The 14,955-nt window shown below is 39.7% G+C and overlaps 1 protein-coding gene across 8 annotated transcripts in view; it reads left to right on the top strand.

The window, feature by feature from the left end:
* Window positions 1-1,854: 1,854 nt before the first annotated feature.
* PTPN5 (protein tyrosine phosphatase, non-receptor type 5) overlaps window positions 1,855-14,955 on the top strand; it is a 65,416-nt gene continuing 52,315 nt past the window's right edge. For 3 of the 8 annotated variants that reach the window (XM_026044139.1, XM_026044137.1, XM_026044138.1), the window contains exons 1-2: window positions 1,855-2,045; window positions 5,017-5,107. The gene's annotated coding sequence lies outside the window, so the exon portion shown is untranslated. Of the gene's footprint in view, window positions 2,046-5,016; window positions 5,108-6,041; window positions 6,061-14,955 lie in introns of those variants that run through there. The other 5 variants (XM_026044141.1, XM_026044143.1, XM_026044140.1 and 2 more) reach the window with 4 other exon arrangements.

The following is a 14,955-nucleotide window of genomic DNA, read 5'->3' as shown; positions in this document are numbered from 1 at the left end:
TTTTTTTTTTTTTTTTTTTTTGTCATGTGCTTTTCTAAAAGCTGTATCTTCACAAAATGAATGGATGTTTTGTTATAGCATGCTCTGCTCAGGTTTGCAGTTACCATGTGGACTAGCGAAGTATGACTGATGTGAACCCGAAGTTGATCCTGTAACAGTGCACGGGCTCTCAATGTAATTTGATGCTTTAGGGAATGTAGTTTTGGCTTTTAGATACAAATGCAGCATTTCTACTTTAGAGTACGTCAAAGACTCCTTGCAGACTAAACATTCAAGCAGGTGCAAAGCACTGAGTAGCTGACTTGAGCTACTGGCGTCTTTCAGCAGAAAGAGGTTGAAGGGGACCCTAATTATTTCCCTTGAAGTGTGCCCCACTTCCATGTTGTTTTGAGAGAAATAAATTCCACATCGAAAAATGCCTTAAAGTGGCCCAAAACCCACCGCCCCTGCCCCCCCAAAAAAAGACATTTTCCCTTCCACATGCATAATTTATGGAGGAATCATCATGGAAGCTTATGGAAGCTTGGTCATCTGTTTCTTCATATCCAACAGGCAGGAACTTAAATACATGTGACATACTTGGCACTTTTGGCCCTTTGTATGCTACTGCATTGCAAGTGAGTCATGATATTCAGAAAAGGAAAGGGTCTTGCAAATGTCTGGAAAGTAGCAGGGCATTTTATTCTATTGCAGAGCTCTGGCACAGCAGTTCTTTCATGTCTGTGTTTTCAGACTCCCTGTCCATAAATGGTGAGGAACCAACTGGAGTTGTGATTTCAAACAACATTTTAAAGAACGAGCATGGTAATAATTTGCACATTGTAGGTCGGATTTGAGCTTGTGCTCTAAGACTCTTGATTTTGACCGTCTGGAATTACGTGTGGTTCTCTATATTCTTGGTTTGTGTCTTTCTCAGCCCTTCCTTGCTTTGTGATCTGCTGCATATAACCTGAATCTTGACCCGTCCAGGTCAAGAACAGCCTTGCATAACTCACTTCAGTGGGGCCCACATCGTGGCTTGCAGCTCTGAGKCATGTGCACAGAATTTAGAAGTTACCAGGGTGACCTTCATGGCTGAGTTAAGGTTRAGGGTAGCTGCTTCAAATGTTGAGTATTCTAAGCAGACTAAATTTAGCATTAAGGTGTTGGTTTTTGGTTTTCATCATAATTCCTTTTTGTAATTAGTTTGATTCTGTGTTTTGCTACTGYCCTTACTTGTGTAACATCTAGCTGTTACACCTTCTGTTGCAACCTTCTGCATTTCTGTTGCAAGTGACATGTGAACACAAGTGCATGGGTTAGCAGCTCCAATTTTTGGTGCACGCTTACCTTGAGGTGTAAGCAGTGCAGTTAGGTGGTGGACAGACCATCATCTCCTATATATGGTGTCAGATAAATATCTTTAGGTTGGTCTTATCAATCACTGCATTACAAAAACTCTACTTATATGCTCTTTCTGGAAAGAATTGAGTATGTGATGCTGGACTCRCATAGCAATGAGTACAAAAGAATATTAACTGCATGTAATATATTGTWTATATGTGAATTTGTTCAGCATATATGTATTTGCATTATTGCATGGTATACAAGTTCAGTCCTCTTGAGTGTGCCTGGATGTTAAGAAAGGTTCTGAAAGCTGCAGTGAAAACAATCCTTGGTAGTTGCAAGGTGTGGAGACAAGTTTCTTGCTGATAGGCTTTACTGTGTTCCATGCTGCCAGCATGCCATTAACTGGAATAATGCAAACTAAGTTCCATGTGTAGGCACTTCTCTATCAAACTGCTAAGCTATGACRCAGCTAGTCTTAATTGCGCTGTTTTCTTAAACTGCTAAAAACGTACTTTGTGTTTCACTAGAATTGCTCTACTGTTGACTTTGTCCACAGGTCATGTTTCATTAAAAGTGCTGAGGAGCACCCAGAACTCTGAAGACAGCAATTCTGTGCAAGATAAGATGTTCCTTAAAGAAGCCGATGGAGGATAGAGCTCCAGAGCACCTGGCAGACACTGACAGCATAAGATGACGCCATAGTCTAGACTGAAATAGTAAGTCTAAGAAAGAGTAGTTATCCTACCCTTTACAAGAAGTTATTGCAGCTAAGAAGTTTGATAGTGAGCCAGAGTCTGCTTTCAGGACCTGTGCAAATGACTTTTTTCTAGTCATTATTTATCTAGTCATAGATATTCTGTAAACGCAGGTGTAAATTAAATCTGTGCTCTTTAGAGGTAACAGAGTGACTTTACCTGATGAACTTGAGTGGCAGCTGTCACATTTTTAGAACTGCTAAGAAAGCTAGGAAATAGATTAAGTTCTGCAGCACTACTAAAACTATTGGTTCTGAAGGACTCTCCATTTCCACAGCTGTAAGTTCATAAGGTATTGGTTTGTTTGCAGCAGGTTCTATTTAGAAGATGCAGTTGTCAACAGTCATGAAACTATTAACATCATGGAATATGCAAAATATTTCATGTGAATGATACCTGTACCCTTCCAGAGTCTTTTCCCACTGAGGCTTTTGCAGTACAGGGAGCAGTTTACAAGTCAGGAGGCTAGAAAATTAATACTGCATATTGCACCTGAAGTACATTACACTGTTGTAAGTCTGTATTAAATACAAAAATAACACAATGCTTGGCAAATATAAGATTGATAATTACTATTGGGAAAAAATCAGCATAATAGATCTGTCACTGCAAAACAGAAATCTAGTGAATTTAGGTGCGATTTAGGTYGATTTAGGAAGAATTCTCTCAGGCTTCTATTTGCTTTCACCTTCATTAAACAATTCTTGTAAGAAAGAGTAAATGCAGAAAGTAATCTCACCAAATATGTTTCTATTTATAAGTGAACAGGGATCAAATTCTGTCATTTGTTCCTGTGATCTTGAGAAATGCAGAAGTTAAATAGATTTGTTTGTGAAACGGACAGCTAATTTACCTACAGAAACGCACTAACAATAATGTAACGAGCTTACTTTCCATATGCACATGCCTTTACCAGAGCCAGACATTGAATGGGGAGAGGTGCACAACTGTAAATATTCAGAACAGGCTATTCTGGTAGTTTCCTCTCTATATAAACACTTTTATGTAAAAGTTACTATTGTAGATAGTTGGGGATATTGCACCTAAACCTAGAGGACCTGAACACTAAAACAGAAGAAGAAACTCAGTACATCTTTAAACACAGATGTTTAAAGTGCTTGTGTTTCAGTAAAGATACATGTTTTAAGCTGTAAACCCACTGCAGTAAGCTCAGGATTTTTTCCCCTTTTTTCCTTTTTTTTCCCCTTATGTATCCACTCCTATTTGTTTCATATTTATGTACAGCAATAATCATTTTGCACAGTGACAGGATACTTTCTAATTAGAGCTGTAGCTTTTTCTTCAGGTAATGATGCATCTTAATGTTAACAGCACAGCAAAAATACTCTGTGCTATATGTCACTTTTTGATGCCCATGCAATTTAAATCAGCAGAGGCATACCTAAAAAGCAATCTTGTTGAATCCTCTGAATTTTTCATGTCCGGAGATGCACACCTCTGCTCAAAATTTAAACGGAGCAGTTAATGTATATTATATGTATATTATATGTCATTAAGATGCTAAATATGTATATGTATATTATATGTCATTAAGATGCTAAAAAATGGTATAGGGATAGTACTAGGCTCTAAATTTAATCCCAGTAAAAGTGTAAAACTACTTAAAATCAAAAATCAGTGGAAGTGTAGACGTGGGACAGTGGGGCTGTTGCGTGCAATCAACAAAAAGGATGCTTGAGGGGAGTTCTTAAAAATGATGAAAATCACTATACATTTTTGATTACTTTTGTAGTAAAAAAGCATTGCAAATCATGTTTTTGTCAATTTTTTTTTTTTTGTCAAACACTCCAAAGTGTCTGACACTGGAGTATTTGCACTCTGGGGCTACGTTCACCTACTGAAACATTGTAAACAGAAGTCAAAGGAAGTATTTCAACAAGTTCAGCATTAATCTGCAAATTAAAAATATTCTAAAATCGTGGTTACCCTTTTTAAAAAGTGGAAATTGAAGTTTAAATTAAAAATGTTTTAGAAAATAGTGATTTTACTGAAGAGATTTTTTTTATATATATATATATACATATATGATCATACTGTTTCAGTTATTCAGTCTGCCTACAATTCTATTTAAATTTTTCCTTTTAMTGTAACTTACTCAAATTATTTGACTTTCTTAGAAGGAAAAACTTGTACTTCTCGAAGGACTCCAAGCTAACAGGGCCATTTGTATTCATTAATATTAATTCTGTGCATAGTTTCTTTTTAATTTTACAACTGCAGCATACTTATGCTACCATTTTAATGTATAGTCTATCCCTGATGATTTCACCTCTTGGTGAGAAGACTTAGATGAATTTGGAGGATGAATCTATTTGTATGGAGATATACTTTTGTTTTGGGTATATTTGACTCGTTCTGAAGTTTCATTCAGTTCATGCCTCTGTTTCCCTTTACTGGCCTCAGTCATGCTGCAACAGTCTAGCCAGCAGGTCTCAGTGTTTAATATTGTGGGTCTTTAACCAAGGTCTTTTACTTCTTTTTTTTTGTTTGTTTGTTTTTTTTTTGTTTTGTTTTGTTTTTGTTTTTAAGTAAGGTAAAGATAGATCAGTATCTGCTTTACGTTTTAGGTTTTCTGTCACATTGTATCTGAAGGCTGTACTTTTTCCAAAGAACAGGGATGCAAGTGATACCATGAAAACTGTATCACAGTTTTCACAGTGCCTCACAACCAGGCACTTCCTTCTTCATCAGGCCTTTAGTTTGTGTCTTCTCAGTGCAAGCCTCAAGGAGTGTTTTGCTTCTCTGAACAGGCTGCACTTGTTCATCATTCTGTTCTTCTTTACATCATCAGCCTATTAAACAATTCTCCAGTCTTACAACTGCAGCAGGAGAAATATTCTCATATCTCTGATTCTCTAGAGACTGAGTTTGAAGGTGCTTTACCATATCCAGAGCATCCATTCATTTCCAGATTGACATCTGAATTTCTCCCTAGTATTGCCCTAGGATGAGCTATCTCATGTGGAAGAATTTGTCCGCATCTCCTATCCTGAGGAGGTAAGGTAAGCTCAATTTTTGTAAATCATTCATCATCTCTTCTCTAAAACCTAGCCTAGATGCTCTTGCAACCAGACATCTGGCAGGACAGGAATCTCTACAGGTCCCTGGAAGGCAGCTCCCTCTGCCTTCTCTTGCAAATGCCAAACAACCCAAAAGGAGCCAGAACCAGTTCATCTTGCATCGTTCAAGTTCTAGCCAGCCTATTAGCTGTTCCTCAATGTCATGGTTCTTTTGCTTCTCATGTTACTAGTTGGCCTTGCAAGAAATTTTGAGCCTCTAGGCATAGAAATTTAGAGCATGACTTCTATTACAGAATTATCTCGGGCATTGCTTTACACACAAGCTTCTTTGAGAGATTTGGTAACCCTTTAAAACCAACCTTGCTGCATCTGCTGCTTTTAACAGATTTCCTTTTAGACTGGTGATTTGCCTTGTTTGCASTGGCTTTCCCATATATAATACTAGTGGCTTTCCAGTGTCACTAGATCTTGCAGAGATGGAAATTACCTGGGAAATGGGCTTGACCCATCCCTGCAATCTCTGAAGAAAAGTTTTGCACTGGTACTGCTGCATTTGTGGACTAGCTCTAGGACATTGTACTGCAAGAATTGAACTAACACTTGAGACTGTTAACAGACCTAAACGTCACTTGGAAATTTTTTTTTTTTAAACTGAAGTTTGTTATTGCATATTTAATTACTCATATGTGACCTATGTATTGAGCCAACGTGAAAATGAGATTACGTCTTTTTTTTTCCAGAATTCTACACCCCAGAAGGTGGCAGTCCTGGTGCTTTCTGTCCTGAGCACAGAGACAACCATTTCCTTTGTCCCCRCAGAGAGTTGTTGCTCTGGGAAAATGTGTTCTGTTTGTAATGCCAGCAGTGGCAGGAGTCACTAAATGGCATCTTGGAGATCATTAGGAATGCTTTGAAAATACTGACATTTTAAAAAGGTACAGAGAGCTTTTACAAGGGGCAATGAATAAAACCAAAATTACTGAAAAATATGCTAAGAAATTTGCATAGTGGGGAGAGGGTCTTTGTTCTTGGATATATCTCTAAGGTGCTAAAAATTTTCATAACAGATGACATGTAATCTGTAAAAGCAGGTCATTCCAATTACTAGCTTGTTTYTTCCCTCCAATGCCAAAAGCCTCTTAGCAACCAGCAGCATTTCAGACCTCTTCAGGTAGAGGTGAATGTTTTATGAGTGTGAAATCAAGGGAAAAGCTCCAGTGGAGAATAGCAGGCTTAGGAAGCCCTTGGAAGACAGGATTCCTAAAGTTTAGCTGCTCTTAAACAGCCTTTTTGGGCAGAGAGGCAGGCAGACAGATGCTTGTCTAATTACAATATTGTATCTTGTAGCCCTGTTCCTGCCTCCCACCAGCTCGCCAGGATTGCAATTTTACTTCATGTGTACAGAATGAAAATAGTGAATTAATGGTAATGAGATCGGGAAGGAAGTAGCCAAGAGGTTTCTCTTCCAAATGGCACCTGGGAGTACAACAGTCCCTTGATGTCGCTCTGTTCTCCCAGCTGGTGTTGGAAAATCGCCTTCTCCCAAGTAGTGCATGGGTTGTAAGTTGACAGTTGTTGTGTGCAGATGTAGAGACAGCCCCATAGGCTTCTCCACAGAATCACACTGGAGATTTGTCTTAAAACTTTGCTGGTTATGACCCAAAAGATGGGTAGCCTGATTTCCCTGCATATATTCCATGTGTTCAGTAGTTCATTAGATTTTTGCATGTCTGAATGCAGCTCATGCGACTAAAACTCTTGCTATACAAAATACAGGCTTATGGTACTGTTGAAAACAAATAAATAAAAATAACAGTTGAGCTCCTGTAGGCCTGTTAATGACAGTACGAGTCCTTAGGGGCTTGAGGTTTCATTTTTCTCCACACTTGCAAGACTTATGTCGTATTGTCTAGGCCAGGAGATTTGTAAGCAAGTTAGGCCTTCTGAGAGAGTACTTGTTTTGCCAAAGATGATACTTCACCTATACTCTATTCCTTAAACATACGCTGTCTTTGAATTTGCTGTAAACTTACAGAATTACACTTGCCTGTTGGATTTTTTTCTTTTCTTCTTTTATTCACACAGGTGAATGAAACATTTATTTTTGTCTAGTATCATCCAGACATTCTGGGAAAGGGAATCCATTTTTTTCTCTGGAGCAGTACATTTTTCTGATGGTTTTGCAGAGCGAGTTTTTCTMTTTCAGTAGGAGTGCACTTTACCACCCTGGGGCTTAGATTTCTCTCCTTCCTGTAGGAGTGGAGCCTCACTCACATTGGTATAAATCACTGCCACCATTCCACTACCCTGACCAAACAGTTTCCTCCTTAAGTTTGAGAATAGCAAGCCAGAGCAGTGAAATAATTTTAGAAATAATTGGCTTGTTTCAGTCCTTTCCTAAACATGGAAATCAGAGCCTGCAAACATTCATAAGATGAAATGTTGGCACAGACTCTATSATTTTTGTGGAACTGCAGATGTGACTATTTTGTTGTGAAACTGCTGAGAGCTTTGTGAATTGCTGTAACAAATCCTGTGACTGAAGAGTGTGTACTGGCTGTTTTATTCTGCTGGTGATTGCTCCAAGTTTGCAAGCCCAAATTAGAATGGCCACCTAATTGAAGTAGTTAACTTTTAAAATAGAGAGGAGGACTTTCCTTGCATACCTTCAAGATATATAGCTTGTACTGAYATACGTGAGGAGGTGAGTGCCCCAATGCTGTGTTTATTTTAGTCCACTATTTATCATTTTAAAGCATATTTTCTGACCCTCGAGTGCTGGTAGAGGTAGTTTGTTAAAAGCATGGGCAGCACTTCATGCTAAGTAACTGTTAATGATCTGTTCATCTTGATTGTGGGTCTAATGTTACATAAAGCTTTATTTTTAACCTGAAAAATCAACTGTGCTGATGGTAAGGGGCATGGTGCTGGTTCCTTCTTTTGGACTGAGGAGGCTAATGCCTGTAAATTCAGGATTTGGGGGAAATTCTCTTTGCCTGGCAGGCTTGCTTAAAAGTCAGGTCTTGCTAACACGGTCTCTGGCTTTACTGTGTTTTGTCACAGACTACTCCTATGGATTTGTCCAGGGCCTGGGTTTTGTAAAGCTGTGCCTGTGAGAACAGCAAATGCASTGGGAAGAGGAGGCAGACCAGAGCTAGCTGGAATAGTGTCTGCTCTCTGTTGGGTATTTGCTTTACCAAAGCACTGCAGTTAATCCTGACATTGCTGGTTCTGAACAAAGCTTGAAATCAGGAGCAGATGTCCAAGGTGATATGCTGTCCTTGGGATGGGATGTTTCTGGTTGGAAATGGAGAGTTTCTTAGCTCTGCTGCCTTTTCTTACTTTTCCTTTTCAGCTGGTACCGCTCTGTGCATAGCTCATATTCTTTCCATTTGTGTCTGTCATCTTACCAGYCCAGATGATGACATCTCTCTTAGCAATGTATCTGTCTCAAAAAGAGCTCAATAAGCTTTTGCTACGAATGCAGCTATCCAGGCAAGCACCAGCTGCCCTTTTGTCCATCACATCGTTTCAGATAAGCAGCTTCTATTTGATGTTGTCCAGATACCAAAAAGCAGAGTTACTCTGTAAGCTTTGAAATCGCCTACGTTCATCATTTCTGAAGACTGTGTGGCTTAAATCCAGTGTTGTCTGTAATTCCAGTGAACAGCTTAGCTGGAAGAAGTTGGTTCAGTGTAAAACTAGTGGTAACTGAGTGCATCAGCAGAAACAAGTAGCCAGGTCAAAATGTATGAGTAATAATGAGAAAGAAATTCAAACCTCAGGGAAGGTAATTACCTGTGTCAGTTAAGGTAAATCTAGGAGGCTCAGTATGTGATCACCTGAAAATGAACATACCCCCATAAACACCTGGGGATGATGTAGAAATAACTGGGAAGCTCTATAGAAATTGCTCCATGAGACTGTTTTGAATACGTTTGTACTTTGTTACCAATGTTTAGCAGCGTTGCTTTAACACAGTAGATGATGAACCATCTAATGTGACTTTGTGAAAGAAATCTGCTCGCGTGTTTTCTGAGGTGAGGAGTAGATGCTCTGAGGTAGAATGCTGTGGTTCTTGTTTCTGTAGTCCTTTTACTATAATGCATGTGATTTGTATATCTGAAAGTATTCAGTGGGTTTAGACCCAAGAATTTCTAGCAGTGATAGAATTTTGCATGTTGTTATCAAAGTCTTCTAGTTCATAATATTTCATAGAGCCCCAAATACCATCAACAACATTGGTAACTTGTAGCTCTTACTTAGATTTGGATGAAAATATGGTTTTTCAGGCCCATGGAGGTGTTTGTAGTTGACTTTGATATTGTGGCATGCACTGTCTTTGGGGTCAAGTTTGTTTCAGCCTAGAATATTATTAGCCACTAATAGATCAGCTGTTGAGATTTCATTAGAATAAATAGTGGGGAGGAACATAATGCCTTTTTAATAAGGGGTTTTGTTGTGGATGGAAATGAACTGATGGTTACCACTATGGAGCATGTAAATAGAACTCTTTTGTTTTGGTTTTCTTTGTTCCTCTTCAGCAACTGAGAACTGTGAATATTGTGCACTCCGGTTCTGAGAATACAGCTGGTACTTGAAATTAACTTGCAACCGTTATTGGGCTTGAAAACTGCTGCATTAATCCGTCAAAGTGTTTCTAGCCCAGTTCCTGAAATATGAAACACTGGCATTGCACCTACTTGCCTGTGGCTGACGGCTTCAGTTCCTGCATGATCCTAGGAGTTGGTGATTCATAAGCCACCAGACTAGGGCTCAGGAGAAAAATCAGTATAAAATCTTTCAGGCTAGATAAAGCCTTCTTTGCTCATCAGAGTGATTTACATGGTACTGTTTTTTGTCCTACTGAAGTTTATGTTCAAGAAATGATTTCAGACCTTAGATCAGTGTAAATTTTTAAGCTTTTCGGATGTGCTAATCTCTTATGTGTCATTTTTGTAGCTGTTAATTGATAATTCTCAATGCTAATGAACTTTATTTGAGAATTTCTAAACCTTTTGCTGGAACACTATTTGTGACATTGGTGGATATTAGTGTGTTTTTTGGTTTTGTGTTTTATTTGTTTTGTTTGGAAGCAAGTGAATTGGAAGGCAAAGCTTGTTCTTTCCCGCATCTTTTCTGTGCAGGATACAGTGAAAAGCAAGAGCTAGAAGGGATAAGGCAGTGATTAGTTCTCTTACCCTTCTACACCCACCAGCGGAGCCAGACACTTGTGTTTGAGCACTGTGGTGCTAAAGCAGAGTCCCACTCCCCCTTGCATGAGGTATTTCCTTAAAGAAGGGGCCTTACATAAGTGGCTTTGCTGACCTGTGTTTCTGCATATGTGAAGGCTCCCTTCGTGGGTGTGTTAACTGCTGCACAGAAAAGAAAAAGCCAGGAACCAAGTTGATGCTAGAACTGCGAAGACTAAATGCTCTCTTCTCTTGTATTCCAGTCTTTATACCTAGGCAGGGCTTACAGTCTTTGCTCAGCTTGGCCTGAGATAAGCTCATAAATCACTTCAAAATTAAGTATTTCTCTTCATAGCTCAGATGGTAAGTGAAACAAGATCACTTTGCATCAGCAGTGGTTTGTGGGTTGTAAAATTTCCTGATACTGTCTTCTCAACAGCAAAAGCCACTCCTCTGTGCTGACATGACTTGAAGTTGTCCAGCGCGAAGCACCCGGTGTTGCCAGCAGCTTTGTTGGCTTTGAGCATGGTGTCTATGTGTTCCCTGAGGAACTCATGGATTTCCAAGGCTGCAGCATTAGTAGGCCACAGAGGTACAGCAGTGATGGGCTCCTGGTGGGTGCTTTTGCACTAGTCTTCATGGAGTAGCCAGTTATGCTCAGTGATCAATGGGTAACTTCACCTAAATGGACTGCTTAACTTTGGGCAGATGCTGCTTGATGCAACAGTGGAAGCAAGCGAATGTCTAGAGCGTTGCTGCTCTCTGATGAAAGTGTTTAAGATCAGCTTGTTAAGCTAATAAACTCAGCCTGTTGGAGAAAGTGGAGGGATTTATGCTAAAAAGATCAGGCTCATCACTGTTTCTGATGGGAGGATATCACTGGAGTAGTGGGAATGAAAAGATATCCAGCAAGATGTCAGGGTAACTGGGCTCCAGTGCCTGGAGCTCAGGGCACTAAAGGATGGACACATTCAGCAGCTGAATCTTAGTACTGAGGTGACAAACTGGCCTTAACTTTGATCTTGCTGACCTTATTTTTGACTTCACTGGCACATCTTTGGCATTCAGATGACTTAATGCAGTTTCAGATGGCCAGTAAGTGCCTCAACCTGTTTCTTCTGCTCTCATAACGCTGCTTCCCATCTCCATCCCAGCTACTGCAATCCCGTTTCTGTTAACTAGAAGATAGGTGTTTTCTGCTCCCACTGATGTGGTTGGCTGATRAGTAAGTTCCAAAATGGATACTATACATCTTTTAATTGAGGAAAGAGAGGGGAAAAAAAGAAAAGGCACTGGCAAGAMACCGTACAATATACCACATATGAACATCAAGAGAAGAGTGAATCTCCATCCACTATAAAGTATATTCAGTGAATAAGCCATTTGTATGGTATGCGCTGTGTATTTCATAAAGTTTGGGAGTTTATAGCACTTGTCTGCCTGACCTTAGACACTAGCTGCTGTGGGACAGAAGCAGGATTAAGCTCTCTAAACCAGCAGATCGAGTACAGCACATCTTAGAAGTAACTGGGAGCTTTAGCTCTGTTTTAAATAGATGTTCAGGCACCGGAAATCCCTTATCCTGTGGAGATCCTTATCACCTATACTTCCCACTGAGATTAGAGTTAAGGGCATTTGTCACAGTCAAGGTTCAGACTTAAGTGACTGCCAGAATATTATCTGCTTTTGGCCCTTGAAAGTGTTATTCCTTTTTTTGGTATAAAAATGTGGAATCACAACTACACTGATTTAAACATTTACTTGTTGAAAAAAAATCCTTTTTTTTTGGTGTGGGTTTTTTGTGTTTTTTTTTCTGGAGTGAAAGGCTGTATATCACATTTCAGTAAGTTTCAGGATTTTTGGCTAAAGTATAATTAGTATAAGTAGGGATTTATAATGTAAATGCTGACACAACCTTAGCTATCCTGTTGCAGATGTGATTACTAAAGGCTCTCAAGGGTGCAGTATGCTTCTTGGTGGATTAGCTTCCTGGAAATTTAGTGACAGTCTGCAAATTGTCATCCTATTTTGCTTTTAGTCTACTTCTTSCTGCTATACTAAGGAATTTTGGTAATGTGAGATCGGTAATGTGAGATTCTGGTTAACCATATATTTTACTTCCATCTCTGTTAAAGAGCTCATTCCTGCCTAAAACACAGCAGAAGGTGCAAGAGGGTCAGCTGGGGACATCTTGGAGATGAGGTAYGATGGCAGATAGTTTTTTTGGGCTGCTTAGTGTCCAGTGGGCCTTCTATAAATTCAGCRGGAAGTTCCTGCCCAGCCCTCATTAACCACACAAATTCTTCTCTCATCTGTTGGTGAAATTCCCTTGAGTTCAAAAAAGTCACCTGAGATCTATGTGTAATCCCCGCTAGATTTCTCCCCAGTGTCTTTATGGAGGTAGAGATTATATTATGGTTCAGAATTTGCTTAGTTCTCAGTATGTTTGGAGGTTAAATTTTTGTTGTGCAATTTATTTATTGTGTCAATAAATATATCTAAATAATTTAATGTACATGTGTTGGTAAATGCATGAGTTCTGGAATAGCTGTACTTAAAGTTCTCACAACATTGACACAACTTGTATCTGTAGGACAGTTCTTAAATGCTTATTATTTCTTGAGAGGTCTGATAGTACCAGCCAAATTGGCTGGTGAAGAATTTTTTTTTCCCCCCAGAATTAATTAGCTAAAATGTCATATTTTAAAAAGTTCAGTGTTTATCTAGCTAATATGTGGAACCTTTCAAAGTATGCAGCCCTTAAAATTACTATTGTGTTCAGGGAATATGTTGGTTGCCAAGCACTTTGTGAAAATCTAGTCACTTCATTTAAATTCCTAAAGAAATTATAGTTTTTATTTCAAATCTGCTGTTGATCTTCCTTTTTTTTTCTTTTTTTTTTGAAAGAGATTAAATGAATCATTGGTTCTGTTTAAATGGTTAGCACTGTCCCTTTGCAAGCTTTCTTATRGGTTCAAAATACTGCCCTCTGCCAGGAAAGTAACTTAGTTTTGTAATTTGAATGTCATCTGAGACCAAAGTTTATTTAGTGATGACWTATCTTCTGAGCAGTCTGCTGCAGCTTGTCTGCCTTATGATATCCTTTGGTTTTTACATTCCCCAAGTACTGGGAGCCCTGAAAATTTTGTTTACCTGTACTCATTGCCTATGCTTGCAACCTGGTCAAACTGTTTTGATAGGAACTCTAATAGGAGGGTTCATGAACCTACTCTGATGTCAACTACTGAAATAGTCCTCAAAAAGGTATTTAGTGTGAGAATGAAAAAAAGTCAYTCTAGATCTATGGAACATCCATTTTAGTGGATAAAGACTGTGCTCTGAGCTTGTTGGATCATCTTGGGGAACCTTCTCACCCCGTCTCTTGTAGTCAAGAGGCAAAGGAACAGCATGGAACTTTTCAGCTCCTTTTTATAGCRGGTCTCTGCTATAAAAGTGTAAAAGTGGTTGAGTACGTTAGGATCTGCAGGTGAACATAGTTGTCAGCAGAGTGAAGAAACTTCTATGATTCGTTCAAAGCTTGGCTGGTATGGGGAGGTTTTTGTTTGTTTGTGAAGTCTCCATGCCAAAGAATTTGACTGATGCAAGGGGTTTGTAGTGATGTTAACTTAAGCCATTCAGGACAGGTGATTCTGCATCTCTTTCCATGTTTCTCAAACCATTTGACAAGTTCTCGGGGCACATTCATCTTAACGGCACGCGTATTGATACACTGGCAGTTCTGCTCTTTGCTGCCTGCAGCCTGTGCTCTGGCTTCCCCATGAGCAGGCAAAGGTTTCTCTGCCTGAATCAACTTAGCATTTTGTGAGCGATGCTGCCCTGGTTGGGTTGAATCATGTGGGTGGGAAGGAATGTTATGTCACTTAAACCCAGCAGGTAGCTTAGGGGACAAGGGAAAGGGGAAGCTAAGGCTGTGCACGCGTGGGAATGTGGACTTTGGTGGCATTGGTATGCAGTGGTAGGGGGCTGTGCAAACAGTTCTTCTGTCCCATCAATATTAACACCTGGACAGAGCTGCAAGTGTCCCAGGGACAGTGCTGATGTGCCAAAGGTGCTACCTTCTCTTTGCCCTGTTAGAAAGACAGCCTTAAGAGATGTGTGTAGATGTTGGTGGGGTTGTGAGAGTGGAGCTCTGTGGATCTGATGTTCTTAATATCCCTTGTAAGAGTCTTAGGCAGAAGAATGTAGTGATTTTTGTCGCTTGCCTCTTTATGTTTCCTTTTCATGAAATCCAGTGAGAGGAAATTGCCCTCCCTGCCCAGAGACTCAGAGCTGAGGAAGATGTAGTGACCACTTGCAGCGGCTGGCTCTATAGCAAGGCTTTTGTCTGTTGTGTGGGTGGCTGAGATTTCGTCAGAGCAGAGAATTTCATTTCCACGTTTCACTGAGGTTAGATTTTTGCAGCAGTGTAACTGTGCGTACCTTGCAGAAGCTGCAGGAGAGCAGAGCTGATTTGTGTTGAGACAGATCTCCCACATGGCTGTGAAAACAAGTGCACAAATTCTGAGGAGCTGGGTGTACATCTRAAGTAACTGTCATGGAGATTGATGTTCTCTCTAGGAGTTAATCTAGATTTACATCAGGGTAACTGTGACCAGAATCTCTCAGGATTCATCTTTG

The sequence above is a fragment of the Nothoprocta perdicaria genome, unplaced genomic scaffold, assembly GCF_003342845.1.
Source record: "Nothoprocta perdicaria isolate Ctin4 unplaced genomic scaffold, notPer1 scaffold_350, whole genome shotgun sequence".
Classification (NCBI taxonomy): Eukaryota; Metazoa; Chordata; class Aves; order Tinamiformes; family Tinamidae; genus Nothoprocta; species Nothoprocta perdicaria.
The sequence above is the reverse complement of the archived record's forward strand: the minus strand, read 5'-3'. Positions and strand labels throughout refer to the sequence as shown.